The 19,275-nt window shown below is 40.7% G+C and overlaps 1 long non-coding RNA gene across 9 annotated transcripts in view; it reads left to right on the top strand.

Moving 5' to 3' along the window:
• The window catches only part of LOC125116456 (uncharacterized), a 97,802-nt gene that overhangs the window by 59,536 nt on the left and 18,991 nt on the right, over positions 1-19,275 (top strand). For all 9 annotated transcript variants that reach the window (XR_007132335.1, XR_007132334.1, XR_007132328.1 and 6 more), the window contains one exon: positions 15,747-15,814. This is a non-coding gene — a long non-coding RNA (uncharacterized LOC125116456). The remainder of the gene's footprint in view (positions 1-15,746; positions 15,815-19,275) is intronic.

Raw genomic sequence — 19,275 nt, 5'->3', positions numbered from 1 at the left:
ACACACTGGAGGAGGATTAACCTCACCGAGAATCAGAGTTCAGTAGCCCTAAGAGAAAACGCAGCATGCAGGAGTCTCTCTCTCTCTCTCTCTCTGGCCTTTTTTGGTACATACCATGCAATTATTTACAATTTGCAATTGTACACAATTTACAATTGTGTACAATTCAACAAAGGAATCTCTTGGTGAGTGTTGTGGAGGGGCTGTTCTTAAATGACGCAAAGATGCGATAAAGGAGAATGTTTGAGAATCTCCCTCATGAAGAGAGTTAAGGAGTTCCCCTCACGGCTTAGTGGTCACAAATCTGACTAGTATCCATGAGGACGTGAGTTCGATCCCTGGCCTCGCTCAGTGGGTTAAGGATCCGGCATTGCTGTGAACTCTGGTATTGGTCGCATACATGGCTCGGATCCTGCGTTGCTGTGGTGTAGGCCGGCAGCTGCAGCTCTGATTCCACCCCTAGCCTGGGGAATTCCATATGCCGTGGGTGTGGCCCTTAAAAAAAAAAAAAGTTGATTAGTGACAAGGACACATCTAGCTCAGAAACAGTAATATTTCTGCTGTGAACTATAGACCTAGACTATTTTGTGAGAAATGCTTCATAGATAATTCCAAATGAATGTTGGCTCTTATTCTTCATTGGTTTAAATACAGGTCTTAAATATAGCATGTTTTTATTGCCTTGGATGGTCTCTTGTATTCCATTCATTTCATAATGATTTTTATTTTTTTTCCATTATAGCTGATTTACAGTGTTCTGTCCTTTCATTTCGAAATGAGGTTATTTGCTTTTTTTCTTTCCCTTTCAGATCTTTAAATGAGGTTATTTGTGATAGAACAGAACAGGGGATGATTTCACTGTGGGTCAAGCATTTGGCAAGGGCACAGGTAAGGGCTATAAAAGAAAGGGAGCATCTTGGGGAAGGTAGAGTGGTAGCATTGGCTAGCTCCACACCGACTAGGTCTTTGGACTTAGTTTTTATAATATAAAGTCTAAGTCTGTTGTCTGTCTTGTCAAGGCTGCCGGGTGGGGATGGTGACTTCTCTGCACTCTGCGTGCTCTTACTACCTGTTGCCTCTGTACACAGACAGGCAGCTGCAATAACAAGGAGTAATAAATCAGGTGCTGAGCTTATGGCAGGAGTTACAAATTATTCAAGACTTTCACGTGGGAGCTTGGACTAAGAATACCCAGGTAATGCTGCAATCAATCACAGAGTAGGAAAAAAGTGCCTCTGTCTGCCGAGAGAAATCAGAGAAGGCTGTCTCAGAACCTTGTCAAGTGACCTTGTAGTCGGTGACAGCAGCAAAGGCGCCTGTTCTTGAAAATCATCAGGACAGTATTCTGGCTGCCTCTCCTAATGGAAATGTTGAGTGTATCACCTGGACTTTCCCCCCTTTCTCTCAGAAACTATTGTGATAAAATTACCTAGGAAGAACATTGGATGTTTATTTTTGAGGCCAGTCATCTCTTGTTCAAAAGTAACTGAATATCAATAAAGAAAGAAAGAAAGAAAGGAAAGAAAGAAAAAGGGAGTTCCCTTCATGGCTCAGTGGTTAACAAACCTGACTCCTGACTAGGATCCATGAGAATGAGGGTTCAATCCCTGGCCTTGCTCAGTGGGTTAAGGATCGGGCATTGCCATGAGCTGTGGTGTGAGTTGCAGACACAGCTCAGATCCTGTATTGCTGTAGCTCTGGTGTAAGCTGGCTCTGAATCAACCCCTAGCCTGGGAACTTCCATGTGCTGAGAAGGTGGCCCTAAAAAGCAAAAAAAAAGTAAGCGAATACACTATGCTTAAAATAGTAGAATCAGTTGTAGTTATAAACAAAAGAAAAATACCTTGTCTTTACTTAGGAGATTTAAAAAAACCTCATTCCAGTGTTTTCTTCTTTCTTTCTCTCTCTCTTTAATATTGCAGTTGATTTACGATGTTGTGCCAATTTCTTCTGTACAGCACAGCGACCCAGTCTTATATTCTTTTTCTCATGTCATATCCCATCATGTTCTGTCCCAAGAGATTGGATATAGATCCCTGTGCTGTATAGTAGGATCTCATTGCCCATCTATTCTAAATGTGATAGTTTGCATCTACTAACTGCAAACTCCCCGTCCATCCCACTTCCTCCCCACTTCTCCTTGGCAACCACAAGTCTGATCTCCATGTCTGCATGTCTGTGAGTCTGTTTCTGTGTTTTCTTCTTTCTAACCCACCTTGTCAAGGAAACAAAAACTGCACATTGTACTCTAAAGATCAGAGTTACTCATTTCTGCATGGTCATTTACCTTAAGTATCTGAAGGGGAAGGGAATATATTAACAGGTAGGTCTCCATGAAAAGTCACACATTTAAGTAAACTGTTTCATCTTGATTATAGAAGATTTGTACTTTTAAGTGATGCCTTTAAAATTAATGTCAGAGACAAAAAGTGTTATGTTAATCAGAAGGCCTCAAATGCTGGCCCTTTTAACAGGGAGTCATTTCGGAACAAAGAAGATGCTTATTATCCTTATTATCCACTTTAGTAATTCACATCTGAAGAGTGTTATTCTTAGCCTATGAAGTGGGGAAAAAAAAAGTTATTAACACAGGTGCTCTATAAACGTGTTTCTTTTTCCTTCTTTTTCTTTTTTTTTTTTGTCTTTTTGCCTTTTCTAGGGCCGCTCCCACGGTATATGGAGATTCCCAGGCTAGGGGTCCAATAGGAGCTGTAGCCACCAGCCTACACCAGAGCCACAGTAAAGCGGGATCCGAGCCGCGTCTGCAACCTACACCACAGCTCACGGCAACGCCGGATCGTTAACCCACTGAGCAAGGCCAGGGATCGAACCCACAACCTCATGGTTCCTTCGGATTCGTTAACCACTGAGCCACAATGGGAACTCCGTGTTTCTTGATAAAACTAGCATGTTTAGTATTTAGAGATTTCTGTATGAAATTAGGAATATTTACACCATGAAAGTGAGAAGTACCTTGTTATGCAGTGATAGATAACTAACATATTTTTTTCTAAATGCTGGCATGCTAGGCTGTGTCTGGTAAAAGGACTAAGAATTCACGATCTTGCTCTTGAACTAGTTTTCTGTTGTAAGATACTACATAGTTATGAAAGCTCAGCATCATTAACCTACAACTGGTTGTTCTTAAGGCATTTTGTATATTAGCCAGTTCCACTCTATGGCTCCCATTACCACCCTGTGTTTAATCATACGTTTCCTTCCCGTCTAGCATCCTCTCTTTGTAGACCGAAAGCCTAAAGGGTCTATCATTCGTTGATCTTTGAGTCTCCCGGTTCTCAGCAGAGTGCCTTCCACGTGTACTGTTCAGTGGGCGATTATTTATTGACTGGGTACATCTTTGTTGTGCTTCTGCCAGAGTCTATGGTCTTTGCTGGCAGGTAACTCATTCTCTGACTCCAGGATCCAGATAACTGCCTGGTCCATGGCAGATAATCAATAAGTGCTTGAGAATGATTGATGCCTTTTGCTTATTTCTCTAATCTCAGTCAAGGAAAAGTAGAGGAAAGTGATATATATAAAAATAAAAGATTTCACTTTTGTGCGTGCCAAAAAAGTGCAGTGTGAATCTATCACCTTCAGTGAATTCCTGGCTCAGACCTTTTTTAAATGGTGAAGTAACTGCAAGTGCTCTAAGACTTCGGCAGTGAGGAGAGCATCATTTCAGGAACAAGCAAAGGTTAAGTTACCTTTTAAAATCTTCAGCTTTTGCATATATTTAAACGTGAAATAGGCATTGCAAGTGGGCTCCATCTTTAAAAAGTGAGATCTCCCTGCTCTTACTGTCAGTGCCTGACAGTTCATGTTTTACTTAGTACTCATCAATATCCCTTCCGTCTCCTACTGTGATAGTAGCGTGGACTGGAAGGATTCTGAAAGAGATAGGGGAACAGATTGCCTCACTTCAACTCTGAAATGGAGCAGAAGCCCAGCCAAATATTGGGGAAGAAACAGCGGGGATCCTGGCTGTGTCCTCTTGTGCAAAAAATAAACTTCCCCAGGCCTTACTCAGTTTTCCCTATTAGATTCGTTAAAGTGACAAAACAACCCTCTTCTGAGGGGGAGAGGACAGTGAGGTGTGACACACTACGGGTCCACTAAGGGTCTTACGATGTATGCAGTTGAACCTTTGGAGTTGATGAAAAGGATGTTGGAGTTCCCATAGTGGTGCAGCAGAAATGAACCAGACTAGTATCCGTGAGGACGAGGGTTCAATCCCTGGCCTCGATCAGTGGATCAAGGATCTGGTGTTGCCCTGAGCCGTGGTGTAGGTCACAGACACGGCTTGCATTCTTTCTTGCTGTGGCTGTGGTGTAGGCCGGCAGCTATAGCTCTGATTTGACCCCTAGCCTGTGAACTTCCATATGCGGTGGGTGCAGCCCTAAAGCAGGTTTTTAAAAAAAAAAAAAAAAAAAAAAGGATGTTGGTGTTAGAGACTTAGGAAGGGTCTATAAGCAGCTCCGCTCTTCAGGGGGTTGCATGCTCCAGTGACCACCTAAACAGCTAGCGCTCTTGCACGCGATTCATTAAACATCAGGCCAGTGAAGGAGGGTCCTGGGAACAAGCCAGCTCTGAAGATAAGTTTGAAATACATTTAATCTCACTTAGATTGTGAGATCCAGATATCTGAATTAGGAAAATGACAAGTTTGCTGGATGCTCCTATTTTGACATGTACTGAGGGGATACAAGTCAAAAGCAACAATTTTTTGAAAGTACAATTTGATGACCCTAGCTGTCAGAATAGACCAGAATTCCAAATCCCACAAATGGTTGCTTTTCGCTGATAGTAAAAATAGTCCTTCCAGACTTTTTTTGTTCCCACCTTTTGGCTATTGTGAATAGTGTTGCTATTGACATTTATATAAAAGTTTTTATTTACACATCTGTTTGGTATCATGAACTCATAACTGGTATTAAACTAATATACAGCACAAATGAACTTTTCCATAGAAAAGAAAATCCTGGACTTGGAGAAGAGATTTGTGGTTGCCCGGCGGGAGGGGGAGGGAGTGGGATGGATGGGGAGCTTGGGGTTAAGGGATGCAAACTGTTGCTTTTGGAATGGACTAACAGTGAGATCCTGCTGTGTAGCACTGAGAACTATGTCTAGATACTTACAACGCAGCACGACAATGGGAGAAAAATTTATGTATACATGTATGTGTAACTGGGTCCCCATGCTGTACAGTAGGAAAAAAAAAAAGAAAATGTAATAAAATAAATTAATTTAAAAAATACACACCTGTTTGGAATATGTACTTAGGAGTAGATTTGCAGTAATTCTAAGTTCTTTTAGGAAACATCAAACTGTTTTCCATACTGACTGTACCATTTTCCATTCCCATTAACATTGGACAAGGGTTTGATTTCTCCATATCCTTGCCAACAGCTGATATTTTCCATTGTTGTGATTATAGCTCTCCTTGTGGGTACAAAGTCGTATCTCGTTATGGTTGTGATTTGCTGTTCCTTAGTGAATAATGATGTGTGGAGCATCTTTTCATGTGTTTGTTGGCCATTTGTGTATCTTCTTTGGAAAGATACCTATTCAGGCGCTTTGCTTAATCCTGTAATTGAGTTGTTTGTCCTTTGGTCATTGAGTTGCACATAGCTTCATATTTCCTGTTTTAATCCTTTATATGAGTGAGATTGTGCAGCTTGCACTCTCTTGTCAGGGGTTCCTTTCACATGATAGTATGTTTATGTATTCATGTATGTTACTGAGCATTTATGCTAGCTGCTGTATTGTTTTCCACTTTGTATTCACAATTTATTCTTCCTTTTTTCCCTTTTTATGGCCACACCTGTAGCATATGGAAGTTCCCGGGCTAGGCGTCAAATCGGAGCTGCAGCTCTGGCCTCCCCCACAGCCAACAGCAACTCTGGATCTGAGCCTCATCTTCAACTTATGCTCCAGTTGTGGCGACACCAGATCCTAAACCCATTGAGTGAAGCCTGGGATCAAACCCATATCGTCATGAATACTATGTCAGGTTCTTAACCCACTAAGCCATAACGAGAATTCCTCTCCTTTATGCTTTTAATGGGCACCTCATAGTTTCCAGTTTGGGGGCTCTTCCAAATCACACAGTAGTAACAATTCTGATCTGTCTCATGGTGAGCATTTCTACATGTGCCTGTTGGTGCTGGCAGCTGTAGAAGGATTGACAGCAGTTTATACCACAAAGCAATATGTCTGAGTGATTTGGAGACTTGGACGCAGTTGTTATCATAGGCTATTATTTCTAACAGAGTAGTTTCCTTAAAGGAGGGCTGATGACACTTCGTAATCACCTTCTTACCAGTTGAAAGTATATTGATGCGTAAGTTTCTGCACTTCCGGGTTATAGGGTTTCTTTTTTCTTTTTTTTCTTTTAAAGCTATGTAAATGTATTTATTTATTTATTTATTCATCTTTTTTTTTGTTTTTAATTGTAATCAATTGTTATTTCCCAATACATTTTTTTCTACTGTCCAGCATGGTGACCCAGTTACACATACGTGTATACATAATTTTTTCTCACATTATTATGCTCCATCATAAGTGACTAGACATAGTTCCCAGTGCTACACAGCAGGATCTCATTGCTAATCCCTTCCAGAGGCAATAGTCTGCATCTCTTAACTCCAAGCTCCCAGTCCATCTCATTCCCTCCCCCTCCCCCTTCCCCTTGGCAACCACAAGTTTATTCTCCAAGTCCATGATTTTCTTTTATTAAATGTCAATGGATTGAATGCTCCAATCAAAGACACAGAGTGGCAGATTGGATAAAAAAGCAAAAACCTTCAATCTGCTGTCTACAAGAAATTCACCTTAGGGCAGAGGACACATACAGATTGAAAGTGAGGGGATGGGAAAAGATATTTCATGCCAATGGACAAGACAGGAAAGCAGGAGTTGCAATACTCATATCAGACAAAATAGACTTTAAGATGAAGGCCATAAAGAAAGACAAAGCCATCTTTTTCTTTTTTATTGAAGTAGTATTGATTTTTAGTATTATATTAGTTTCAAGTCTGCAACATAGTGATTCAATATTTTCATAGATTATACTTCATTTAAAGTTATTGTTATAAAATGTTGGCTATATTCCCTATGCTGTACAATAGATCCTTGTAGCTTACTTATTTTATACAGAGTAGTTTATGCCTTTTTTTTTTTTTGGTCTTTTCTTTTTTTGCTATTTCTTGGGCCGCTCCCACGGCATATGGAGGTTCCCAGGCTAGGGGTCCAATCGGAGCTGTAGCCACAGGCCTATGCCAGAGCCACAGCAACTTGGGATCCGAGCCGCGTCTGCAACTTATACCACAGCTCACGGCAACGCCGGATCCTTTAACCCACTGAGCAAGGGCAGGGACCGAACCCGCAACCTCGTGGTTCCTAGTCGGATTCGTTAACCACTGTGCCACGACGGGAACTCCTAGTTTATGCCTCTTAATCCTCTACCCCATTTTGCCCCTCTCCCCTGTTCTCTCCCCATTGGTAACCACTGGTTTGTTCTCTATATTTGTGAGTCTGTTTCTGTTTTGTTATATTGTCTATTTGCTTTATTTTTTAGATTCCACCTTATAAGTTATGTAGTATCTGTCTTTCTCTGTCTGACTTATTTCACTAAGTATAATGCCCTCCAGGTTCATCCATGCTGTTGTAAATGGCAAAATATCCTTTTTTAATGGCTAACATTCTGTAATATGTGTATGTACCACATGTTTTTTATCCATTCATCTGTTGAGGGACACTTAAGTTGCTTCCATATCTTGGCTATTGTTAGTAATGTTGCTCTGAACATTGGAGTGTATGTATCTGTCTCTCTCTCTCTCTTTTTTTAGGGCTGAACTCGTAGCGTGTGGAGGTTCCCAGGCTAGGGGTCAAATCAGAGCTGTAGCTGCTGGCCTACACCACAGGTATAGCAATGCAGGATCCGAGCCGTGTCTGCAACCTATACCACAGCTCATGGAAATGCTGGATCCTTAACCCACTGAGTAAGGCCAGGGATTGAACCTGCATCCTCATGGATGCTAGTCAGATTCGTTAGCCACTGAGCCGTGATGGGAACTCCAGAAGCATATGTATCTCTTTGCATTAGAGTTTTGTCTGAAGGATTTATGCCCAGTGTTGGTTTTTTGGTTGTTTTTTGTTGTTATTGTTGTTTGGACATATACTCAGCAATGGAATCACATGGCAGCTCTATTTTTCACTTTTTGAGGAACTTCCATACTGTTTTCCATAGTGACTCTACCAATATACATTCTTACCTACAGTGTATTAGGATTCCCTTTCCTCTACATCCTCATCAGCCAGGTAATAGGGTTTCTCAAGGCCAGAGGCAAAGTCTTATTTTTGTTAGTTTCTCTGTGACAAAGAGGATTATGCCTTCTGTGGAGTTAGTAGATGCCACAGAGGCTTACGGACTAGAAAATTGTGGAATATTCAGAAATAGGAAAGCTCTGCCCTCGGCAGATATCTTAAAACTTGCTAAGACATGGCATTTTCTTTCTTTTCTGCTGTCTCTAGAACTGTTGAATCTAATTTCTTAGACCCCAGTGTGGCTCTCTTACATGCAGCTAACCAACATCTTCAACTCCAGGTGGAGACCCAGACCGTACACTTTCTGCAGACACTCTCTATGACATCTTTACACTAATGCTCCACATCATTTCTGTGGTTCTTTAGCTCTTTAATAATACTTTAGATTATTTTATTAGTTAGCCCATAATAACGCTGAAGCAGATAAAATTGTTAAATTTGCCTTCATTTCCTTCAAGGAAACAAACAACATTAACATGATTCCACTTAGTAGCTTGCAGGATAAAAACCCTTCTTGATTTACAGTTTGAAGGGACAGGAGGTGTAATTATGTATGTCCTCATCATTATCTTTTTTAAAAAATCTCATATGCCATTAAGAAAAGACCAAACAAGAGTTCTTTTTTTTTGAAGATACTTAAATACTTTTATTTATTTTTAATATGTAAATTTTTACTCAAAATTCTGCCATCTCCATAATACTTCTTTTTGCAAAATTCTTTTTTTTTTTTTTTTGCCTTTTTGCCATTTCTTGGGCTGCTCCCGCGGCATATGGAGGTTCCCAGGCTAGGGGTCTAATTGGAGCTGTAGCTGCCAGCCTACGCCAGAGCCACAGCGATTCGGGATCCGAGCCGCGTCTGCAACTTACACCACAGCTCACGGCAACGCCGGATCCTTTACCCACTGAGCAAGGGCAGGGATCGAACCTGCAACCTCATGGTTCCTAGTCGGATTCGTTAACCACTGCGCCAGGACGGGAACTCCCTCTTTTTGTAAAATTCTTAATCGGATATATTATTTAAACCATATAGCAATGAGTGTTTGTGCACATTTTTTAAAGAGTACTGAGGTTTTGCTTGCCCACAGTGCAAATATCTGTCAAGAAGAACAACAAAGGAAGGAGGAGGAAGGGGGGGGTGAGTGTTGGTAGCACCCTTCCTATTGTGACAGACTATAAATTCTGAAATTAATTGTTTTCATAAAATACAAAACCATGCATTCCCCAGTAATATCATGCATTCAAGATTTCTTTAGAAGATAAATATCCAAATGGAAACATAACATATTTTTGCTAGGAAAATTTTTCTCTAAAACTCTCACTTGGCCATATGAGTTTGTTGTTGTTGTTGCTTGGAAATTCTATTCCTCTGACTTTGAAAATATTTCTCTCTTAATTATGACCATATTATTCAGATGATATATAAATAAATATAAAATAAACAAATATATATTAATAACTATAAAAATAAATCTAAAATATAAATATATAAATATAAAAGTCCATTTATAACCTATTCTCTGTCCTGGCTTAATCATGGTATGTCATGGCTCATTTCGTATATTTAGTTGTTAAATGTATGTGCCTTCTGTTCTTGGAGCCTAGCATAGTGAAAAAAGGATTTTTTTTTTTTGGGGGGGGGGGGGCTGTGCCCATGGCATATGGAAGTTCCTAGGCCAAGGATCAAACCTATACTATAGCAGTGACCTGGGCTCTGCAGTGACAATGCCAGATCCTTAATTTGCTGCACCACAAGAGAACTCTGAAAAATGGGGGTTCTTTATTGGTGGAGTGTCCACTGACAGCTTAATCTCCCTGTTTTAGTTTCTGCAGATTTAAAATAGGGAATGATGCCACTTACCATGGAGGGTTGATATGCATTAAATGCCATTAACAAAAACAATTCAAAGAGTCTGTCACATAATCATCAAGGAAAAATTGCCTTTCCTTGCAAAAGTGTCCCATGTACATAGGAAAGAAACATGGTATCTAAACACAAGAAACACTAAACTCTTAAGGATTTGAAGGAAGTCTTAACAAAGTAAAAGATGAAACATTTCCAGAAATGACGGCCTGGCTTCAGTTAGGATTGATATGAACATAGGAATTAGCTTTTCTCTGAATGGGTGGTCAGTGTTTGTACAGGTGGGTCAGTCTGGACCAGACACGCAGAACTGTGTGCACAGTGGGCTTGACTTTTCCTCACTTCTCCCTCAGGAATGGATGTTCTTGGGAGGGGACATCGGGAGGGGCTCTTAGAAGAAGGAAACCTAGAAGGGTTATATTTCTTTAGAATGTTGTTGACTGTTAAACCCTGCAGTGTGCCTTTGCTGACTAGATTCTTTCATCCATGGAGGATGAGAGGAGGCAGGAGGAATAACAGTTTTTCAGGAGACAGAAAAATTCCCATCTTCCTTCCATAATATGTCGCTTACGCAGAGCGTCTGTCTTTCTCAGAGTTCTACAGAGTTCAAAGACCGTCTAAAAGTCAAGCAGGAGCTACTGCAAGTTTTAGAGCAGAAGTGGTTGACAGCTGTGGGAGTTGTAGTCAGAATTTCTCCCAGGAGCCCTGAGACTTAGTCTGTCCTGTAACTTCCAGTGCAGCTCCTCAGGTTCTTGTCCCAGGAACCAGAGTTCTTGCTCTGCTCATTGACTTGGTGGCCCTGCCTGTGTCATCATACTTTTTCTTTGTCCTTCTTCCCTGGTTTTATAAATATAACACAGCCTGGATAACATGTAAATAGTAAAATATGCGTCATCAGAAGTTAATTCCAAGCTGTCTTTATTATCTTTACGTATTTTGGACTTTTCAAGGTGCTGCTTACCTGCTGCCTTGTTCTCTGGTGATGATTTGGGGCCATAGTTTCTGTTTCTTGCTGAGTCCATTGCACATTCTGAGCCTCTACTCTGCATGTGAACTATAGCATTGGCAGGAATTTTTGAGGTATGTCACTCTTGCAGTAAAATGCTGGACAAATCATCTTACTGCACCATGATTACCTACTAACTCTCAGGCACAGTGAGTCCCACCTAGAAGTGAGTGCTTTTTCTTCTCTTTTTTTTTTTTTTTTTTGGTCTTTTTGCTATTTCTTGGGCCGCTCTCGTGGCATATGGAGGTTCCCAGGCTAGGGGTCCAATCGGAGCTGTAGCCGCCGGCCAGAGCCACAACAACGCAGAATCTGAGCCGCGTCTGCAACCTACACCACAGCTCATGGCAATGCTGGACCGTCAACCCACTGAGCAAGGGCAGGGACTGAACCCGCAACCTCATGGTTCCTAGTCGGATTCGTTAACCACTCTGCCACGACGGGAACTCCCTTTTTCTTTTCTAGGTATGTCTCTGTGCTCCCTTTTTTCTGTTTTTTTGGGGTTTTTTTGTTTGTTTTGTTTTTTGTTCTTTACAAGCAATTCTACTGTGAAATGGGAGGCATTTTAGATATGGTTCTGACCACATATTGGGTGACTTGGGCATTGTTTGGATTCCAGTGCCCTAATCACTTTACTAGAATGGACTTGGGCATATTTCTCTAAGGAGTGACACTTGGTTATGTGACAGCTGGAAAGGGTGACATGTAAAATTCTTCCTTCCTTTCTTTCTCTGCACCTGCAGCATGTGGAAGTTCCCCAGGCCAAGGATTGAACCTGTACCTCTGCAGCAACCCAAGCCACTGAAGTCTGATTCTTAACCCACTCCTCTTACTTCCTTGGCATAGAATTTCATGTAGTCTGTCATGATCCATTTTTCTAGTACCCTTACCTTTCAGAAAGAAATAAAAGGCCATCAGTGCTGCTGTTTTCATTTGCTTCAGTTAAGATTAATGTCAGGAATAAATCATATCCAGGTCTAGGATTCCTGGGAATAATTCCCTCCAAATTCTCCAGTGTTAAAATCATCACTTACTCTGCTCTCTTCCTAGTAGAATAGAACACTTTTGTATATAATGGAAGTGAAATAGTATTGCTTATCCACTGGCCTAGTACAGCAAATCATGTGAAGGTGGTCATGTTGTTATAATTGCCGTAATTTTTTTTTTTTTTTGCTTTTTATTGCTGCACCTGTGGCATATGGAAGTTCCCAGACTAGAGATTGAGTCAGACCTGTAGCTGCCTGCCTACACCACAGCCACAGCAATGCGGAATCCAAGCCACTTCTGTGACCTAAGCCATAGGTCATGGCAATGCTGGATCCTTAACCTACTGAGCAAGGCCAGGGATTGAACCTGCATCTTCATGGATACTGGTCAGGTTTGTAACCCACTAAGCCACAATGGATACTTGCATTTTTTGTTCTGTATGCTCCATAAGTATTTATTTAGTGCCTACCATATATCAGGCACTGATCTTGGCATTGGTTATACAGTAGTGAATGAAATGGCCCCAAATACCTGCCCTCATTCAGCTCTATGATTTGTAGTACTCTTATATCATGGAAAAATAAACACAAATCAGAAAGTGTGTAACTTGCACAATCACCACCATTAGCTGATCAATAAAGTTGGAATTTAAATCTAACACTTATTTTAAAGCTAAGATTCTTGATTTGTCTTGAAGTCTGTAAATGATCCAAATGGTGTGTGTTAAAAAACGCATACCATGGGAGAAAAGTAATATAAATATCAGTTTAAGGGTTAAAAAAAAGGGAAGAACAAATCTTCATGAAAAAGTCTGTGATTGGAGTTCTCATGGCCGCAGCAGAAACAAATATGACTAGTAACCATGAGGTTGCTGGTTTGACCCCTGGCCTGGCTCCGTGGGTTAAGGATCTGGCATTGCTCTGAGCTGTGGTGTAGGCTGGTGGCTACAGCTCTGATTGGACCCCTAGCCTGGGAACCTCCATATGCCGCGGGAGCGGCCCAAAGAAATAGCAAAAAGACAAAAAAAAAAAAAAAGAAATGGACTTGGATTAATAATAATTAGGCCATGGTTTTTCCTGTCTCAGTAATTAATGTCCTGTTGCTTGGGAGGCTGCTTGATACAGTACCCCATTCCCACATCTGTGGGTCTGGAATTGCAGGAAAAGGCTTTTTAAGGAGTGAAAAATAGTTGTAACAATCAAAGGCTTATAATATTAAAAGGGATGAGATTTTTTTTTTTTTTTACAAAGCCTGTTTTGGTCATTAAGTTTTTAGTATTAGAGGGGAGGGAGCTCCTGTTTTCTAGGTGAAAGTGAATACATTTTTGTCGGAAAACAAAGGGATAAGAAGATTGTATACTTTCCTTTGGCAGTTGGTGAAAATCCTTGAGTTGATTTTAATATTCTTAGAAGGTACCATTTTTTCAGTTTGGCAGTCCCTTAAACAGCCAACATAAACCTATCATAGAACCCAGCCATTCTACTCCTAGATATTGCTCAAGACAAATAAATCATATATACACACAAAGACTTGTGTTTGGATGTTCATAGCAGGTTTATTTGTAACAGCCAAAGCCCATAAATAACCCAAATATCCACCAACAATTGAATGGATAAACAGAATATGATATATCCCTACAATAGAATAATACTCAAGGGTAGAGGAGAGGGAACTGTTGGTACAACAACTGCCTGATTCATCCCAATGATGCTGAGAGAAAGAAGCTAAAAAAAAAATACTATATGCGTCTACGTGTATGAAATTCTAGAAAATGCAAATAAATCTGTCATTACGAAAAACAGTTCAGCGGGTGCCTGGGAATGGGAGGAATGAGGGGAGCAGGAGGGAGGGGCATCCAAGAGGGCACAAGGAAACTGTGGGGGCGATAGATGTACACACGATCTTAATTAGGCTGAGAGGTTCATGGCCGCACATTTGTCAAAACCTATGAAACTACACTTCATGTGCCGTTTATTTTATGTCACTTCTACTTCAATAAGGCTTTGAAAGCATTTCTGTTTTGACAACAGTCTAAAACCGTGCTTAAGTTTCACCAGAGTTTCAGTCCAAAAAGCCAATAAAGAAGGCAAAATTGTAATTTTTAAAATATCTCATTTTTTTTTTCATCACAAAAATTTCACTCCCACTCGACAGCAGAAAATAATTAGTCGATTTCAGATTCCTCAATTTGTTTCAGAAATTTCTCCATCAATGCAAGGCTTGGCTGTGGGAATCCAAGGTTCTTTGTGCTTCTGTTTTTGTGCGAGGGGCTTACGTGCATTATGGCGTGGGGAGCTGGTCAGGGGTGGAAGGGAGCCCCTGACCCAGGCCTTTCTGGGCTCTGCCGTTGATACCATTTCTCTACATGGTTCCTTGGCAAAAAGATGTCCAGGTCCCACCTTGGGCAGTGATACTGGTCAGCCCAAGTGCTTGCACGGTTCCCTCTGAGAGTCTTCTGGAATTGGATCCACTTCAGCTTTTTGTAATGCTGAGAATTTTGGGACCCACCTGCCCCTCACCTTAGTCAAACAACAGTTACACGTCTCACATTTCATTTGAAGCCTTGACCATACATGGAGGAGGAATTATGCTTTGATTTGGAGCTCCATTGTTCTCTCAGGATCCACAAGGAAGAGTACCCAGGGCCATTTTCTTGACCCACAGGAACCTCTGTAAAATGCCCACAACAGCTGCCTCACAGGGGAGAGGTTAACTGGGGTGTGGCTGGAGAAAACACGTGGACTTAAGAGGCACTCAGCACATGGTGGTACTTCTCTCCTTCTCACGTAGTTTTCTGTCAGGGGAACAATAGCCAAAGGTCACGGGGAATCTTGGGCTTGGGATGACCCTGATGTCTTTTTTTTCTTAATTATCTGCGTCTCATGGGTTTCCTACAGCAACGGTTCATGACTTCAAGATTATTGGAAATAAAAAGCTGCTACCAAAATGCAAGGACATTAATATACCAGCAGTGCCACCTCAGTTTTACTCTACCCACACCTACAAGTATTTCCTTCTTTTCCTTCTTCTCTTTTTTTGATGCTTGGTCTACTCTAGATTCTGCATGACAATTGCTTGATAGCCCAAATGATGATCCCAATGAAGCTAGCTAGCAGTGATTTCGTTTATACAGAGTACATTCAAAGAATAAAATACTGTATAAGTGTTTTTTGTGAAAATATTTGTACTCAAACTACCAAAACACTGGAAGAAAAAACCTGTAACCTTGAATAAACTGTACCTCTTTTGACTGGTGCTAAATTCCTTGGTCATTCTTCAACTGCTTCATTCTTCATCTGACTCCTTCTAATCCATGACAGGAATCCACAGGTTAGGCAAAACATTGTGTACGTTCAGTAAGGCAGGAGTCAGGAGCTAGGTTAGATGTTGCCAAGTCGTTTTATCTACTAAGGCCTGAGGAAAAAAGGGATGAACAAATAGAAAAGGGGCCAAGGAGCTGCTTACAATTCATCTTTCAGAAGCGCTTGACCAAGAAATGGCTGAATGAAGCTAGAAGCCGTTAAACTGTGAGAGATCAAAATTCATTCTGACTGCTCTGGTTTTCAGGCTGTCGGGGAGCTGCCCAAAAAGCCACCTACAAGGGATCCTAGGAAGGCTGGCTGTGTACCTCCTGGGTAAGTGAGGAAGGAGTCGTCTTTGCTTGAGCACATTTTAGAGAATGACTCTAATCCTGACACTAGAGGGAAACTGCTTCCTGAACTGTTTTTTGTTTGTTTGCTTGCTGAATTGATGCAGTGTTGACGTTTTTATCTATAAAAAGATAAATGAAGAAAGTTATCTTAGAATAAATTCTTTCACTTTAGGACCTTTCTCACACAGAAAGGGCTTCTGCTTAATGAGAAATAGGGAAAGGCATGTGGTAGCTAATCTGCTTCATGTAACCAGCGCAGAACTGTTGGGTTAGGAAGAGGACTACCTTATGAGTAGGTAGAATATTCCATGCAAGTGCCTCTTTCTTTTTAGTCCACACCCAGGGTTTGCTTTAAGCATCCTACCTGTGTGTGATCAGCATTCTACCATCCCCTTAAAAATAATGACAGGCATAACCCCCCTCGTGTCTTTCCAGATGCAACACTGACTTAAGGAGATTGCTGTTCTCTCCATTCCCTGGTGCCCTTACTTCCACTGCATATGTACAATGCAGGGATGTTTGGGGATTAAAGTGCCAAGTGGCAAGGGTGTGGAGAAAAGACAACCCTTGTACACCGTTGGTGGGGATGCATTTGGTACGGCAATTATGGGAAACAGTATAGAGGTCCCTCAAACATTTAAGAAATAGAACTACGATATGATCCAGCCAAAGACTAAAGGAAATAAGACTGTCATTGGAAGACAGGATCAGGATAATTTGGCAATGATTGGAAATGCTAAAAGTCCCCATTATTTCCATGTTTAATGTTTTGAGCTATGTCTTTTATGCCCCAAATGTGTACTGTGACTGTGGTAAAATATTTAATCCAGTCCTTAAAGAACATATCCATCAACACTTCTTTCTGACCACTCCATCAACCTAGAGCTGTCAGGGGAAGGGGCACACAACAGCCCTAAGGCCTCGCTGAAGTGGTGTGATCTTGTTTCCCCACAAGTGACAGCATGTGGTTGACACAGGAGTCCCATGACCCCCATAAAGCAGAGGGCTGGGTAACATGTGTCCCTGTTTATGTACAGTCTGTAGCAGACACAGCCAGATACTAATGAAGGGTTAAGGCAATGATTCTATCTTTTCCAATATATACAATGTTTATAGAAAGAGTATTTAAAAAAATAATTGGGCTATGAATCATCCCTCCTACGTCTTTTTAAAAAATTTTTTTACAGCTGCACCTGTGGCATATGGAAGTTCCTGGGCTAGGGCTAGAATTGGAGTTGCAGCTGCAGGCCTATGCTGCTGGATCCTTTAGCCCATTGAATAGGAACTCACCTCCTACATCTTTTTTTTTTTTTTTTACTTCTAGAATTTGTAGGACAGTTACTGAATTCTGTGTTTGTTGTAAGCTTTTAATAAGCTGATTTGCATGAAGGACTGCTAAGAATACAATAAGGTTATACACTAAGTGGAGTTTATCCACTACTCTGTTGTACAAGAGATCAGTGGCACAAAACATCCGCTAAGGAGGCAGTCATGGGATTGATGAGTCATTTGGTTGCAAAATGGTAATTAATATGCAAGCCAGGAATATTGGAGCAGAACTAGAGGGAGACGGTGAAACAGGTATTGGCTTTTCCTCCTCTGCACTCCCAGTATCTGTTATTCCTCACTTCCACCATCCCTACACCATATGCTTGCTGCTTCTGCTCTACCTTAATTCAGTCTCCAAAATTCAGGCCCCAAAGTTTCATCTATACTTAATCCTAGATTTAGAGTAGACTGTTATTTTAACCAAAGCTGGTAATCAATTTTTTGTCCATTTACGTATTTAAAAATGATTGTAAGACTCTATCGTCTGTTTAAAATTCCAGAGAGGAAAGAATTTTGCTTTTCAAGGTTATTAAAGAGGATTATACTACTTGAAAGTTATATTTGTTATTCCATTTATTAGCCATGCTGCACTGGTAGAATTTAAGAATCTTTCAGTGAAAAATAAGATGCCTTTTATCTTTTAACTATTCAGTGTTCTGCTCTGTGCTCTGTGGATAAATGCAGAATAACTCAAGACAATGCACATGTGTCTGAGCCCAAGGAGGTTTCTCTCGAGGAATCTACTCTTGTGCTTTTCCTGGCAATGCTTCACTTCTCATAGTGTTCAGTTGTAGAACACACCTGGCTAGGAATTGCTGAATATTAGAGAAATAAGCTTTTTTTTTTTTTGGATTGCTGCTTCCCCAGTGGGATGGAGTGGTCCATCCTAGTGCTTTGCTCCATCTCCTCTCCATGCTGCATCTGTTTCTTGCACAGCATAGATGAGAGTCACTGCAAGTCAGCGATGGTCTTTGTGTATGTCACGATGGGATTGGGAGGCAGCTCATTTCCACATACAACACCCTCTCCCTCAAAAAGAAGCTGAATGAAATAGCCAAAAAATAGTTTTCCAGTGTTTCTTGAGCTTGTTTCTAGCTGCCGTGTCTTCTCATTTCCAAGTGTGAATTAATACTCAGTAGTCTATTTTAATATCATTACAATGACAACATGGGATTCTTTATCTCTCCCTACACCTGGAATGACATTAACAAGAGGGGAATGCTAGAGTTTATGAAGCTAATTTTATTCCTCCTAATAGCGCAGCAGTGGCAATCAGTAGCCTATAAAATGCTGGCTACTTTCAGCATTAAACTTCTACTCCTGTCAAGTCAGGGCTGAAACATCATGGGGGGGAGAAGAGAGAATTGGGTAGAGACAGAATAGGAAAAGAGGCTGGGTTGAAATGGAACAGCTTTACTAATGAGAATATTTGGGCTTTCTATTATAGGGTACAGATGTACTCAGTGTTCATAGTAATCACTGTGTTTTCAAGACCGTTTCTTTTGCTAAAAGCTCTCTTGTCCAAGTGAGCATTTACATATTTTGCTTGGTTTTAATGTAGCACTTATTAGGGATGCTTTCACATTTTCAAAACTCCAATTTTAAAAATTATTTTTTGGACATATGCAAACGTATTGTAGTGAGTGTGTATGCATGATTGGGCGTGTGTGTGTGTGTAGTATGTATGTTTGTGTGTAGGTCCATGCATGTATAGGTGTATCTGTAAGTTTAAGTGTGTAAATATGTGCATATCTATAAGTGGGCATTATGGAAGTGGATATGTATGTGTGTATATATCTATGTATTTGTTTCTGTGTATGTTTGCTTTTCTATTTATATGTGTATATACATGTGTATATATGTGCGTGTCTGTGTAAGTGGGTGTGGATGTGTGTGTGTCTAATTCTTTTTGTTTAGTAGCATATGCATTCAAACGTCACAAATGCAACAAATGCGGTAGCTACCTCAGGATCAAGGTTTTTGTGTTTTTTTATGCTTTCCAAATACTGTAACCTCAGCTTTCTCCACCATGTTGCTTAGAAGATGTAAAGTTACAAAACAAATGATCCAGCTTGACCATTTGACTAACAATAATCTGTTTGTTGACAGCTCCTG

This window comes from Phacochoerus africanus, chromosome 15, assembly GCF_016906955.1.
Source record: "Phacochoerus africanus isolate WHEZ1 chromosome 15, ROS_Pafr_v1, whole genome shotgun sequence".
In the NCBI taxonomy this organism is placed as follows: domain Eukaryota; kingdom Metazoa; phylum Chordata; class Mammalia; order Artiodactyla; family Suidae; genus Phacochoerus; species Phacochoerus africanus.
The sequence above is the reverse complement of the archived record's forward strand: the minus strand, read 5'-3'. Positions and strand labels throughout refer to the sequence as shown.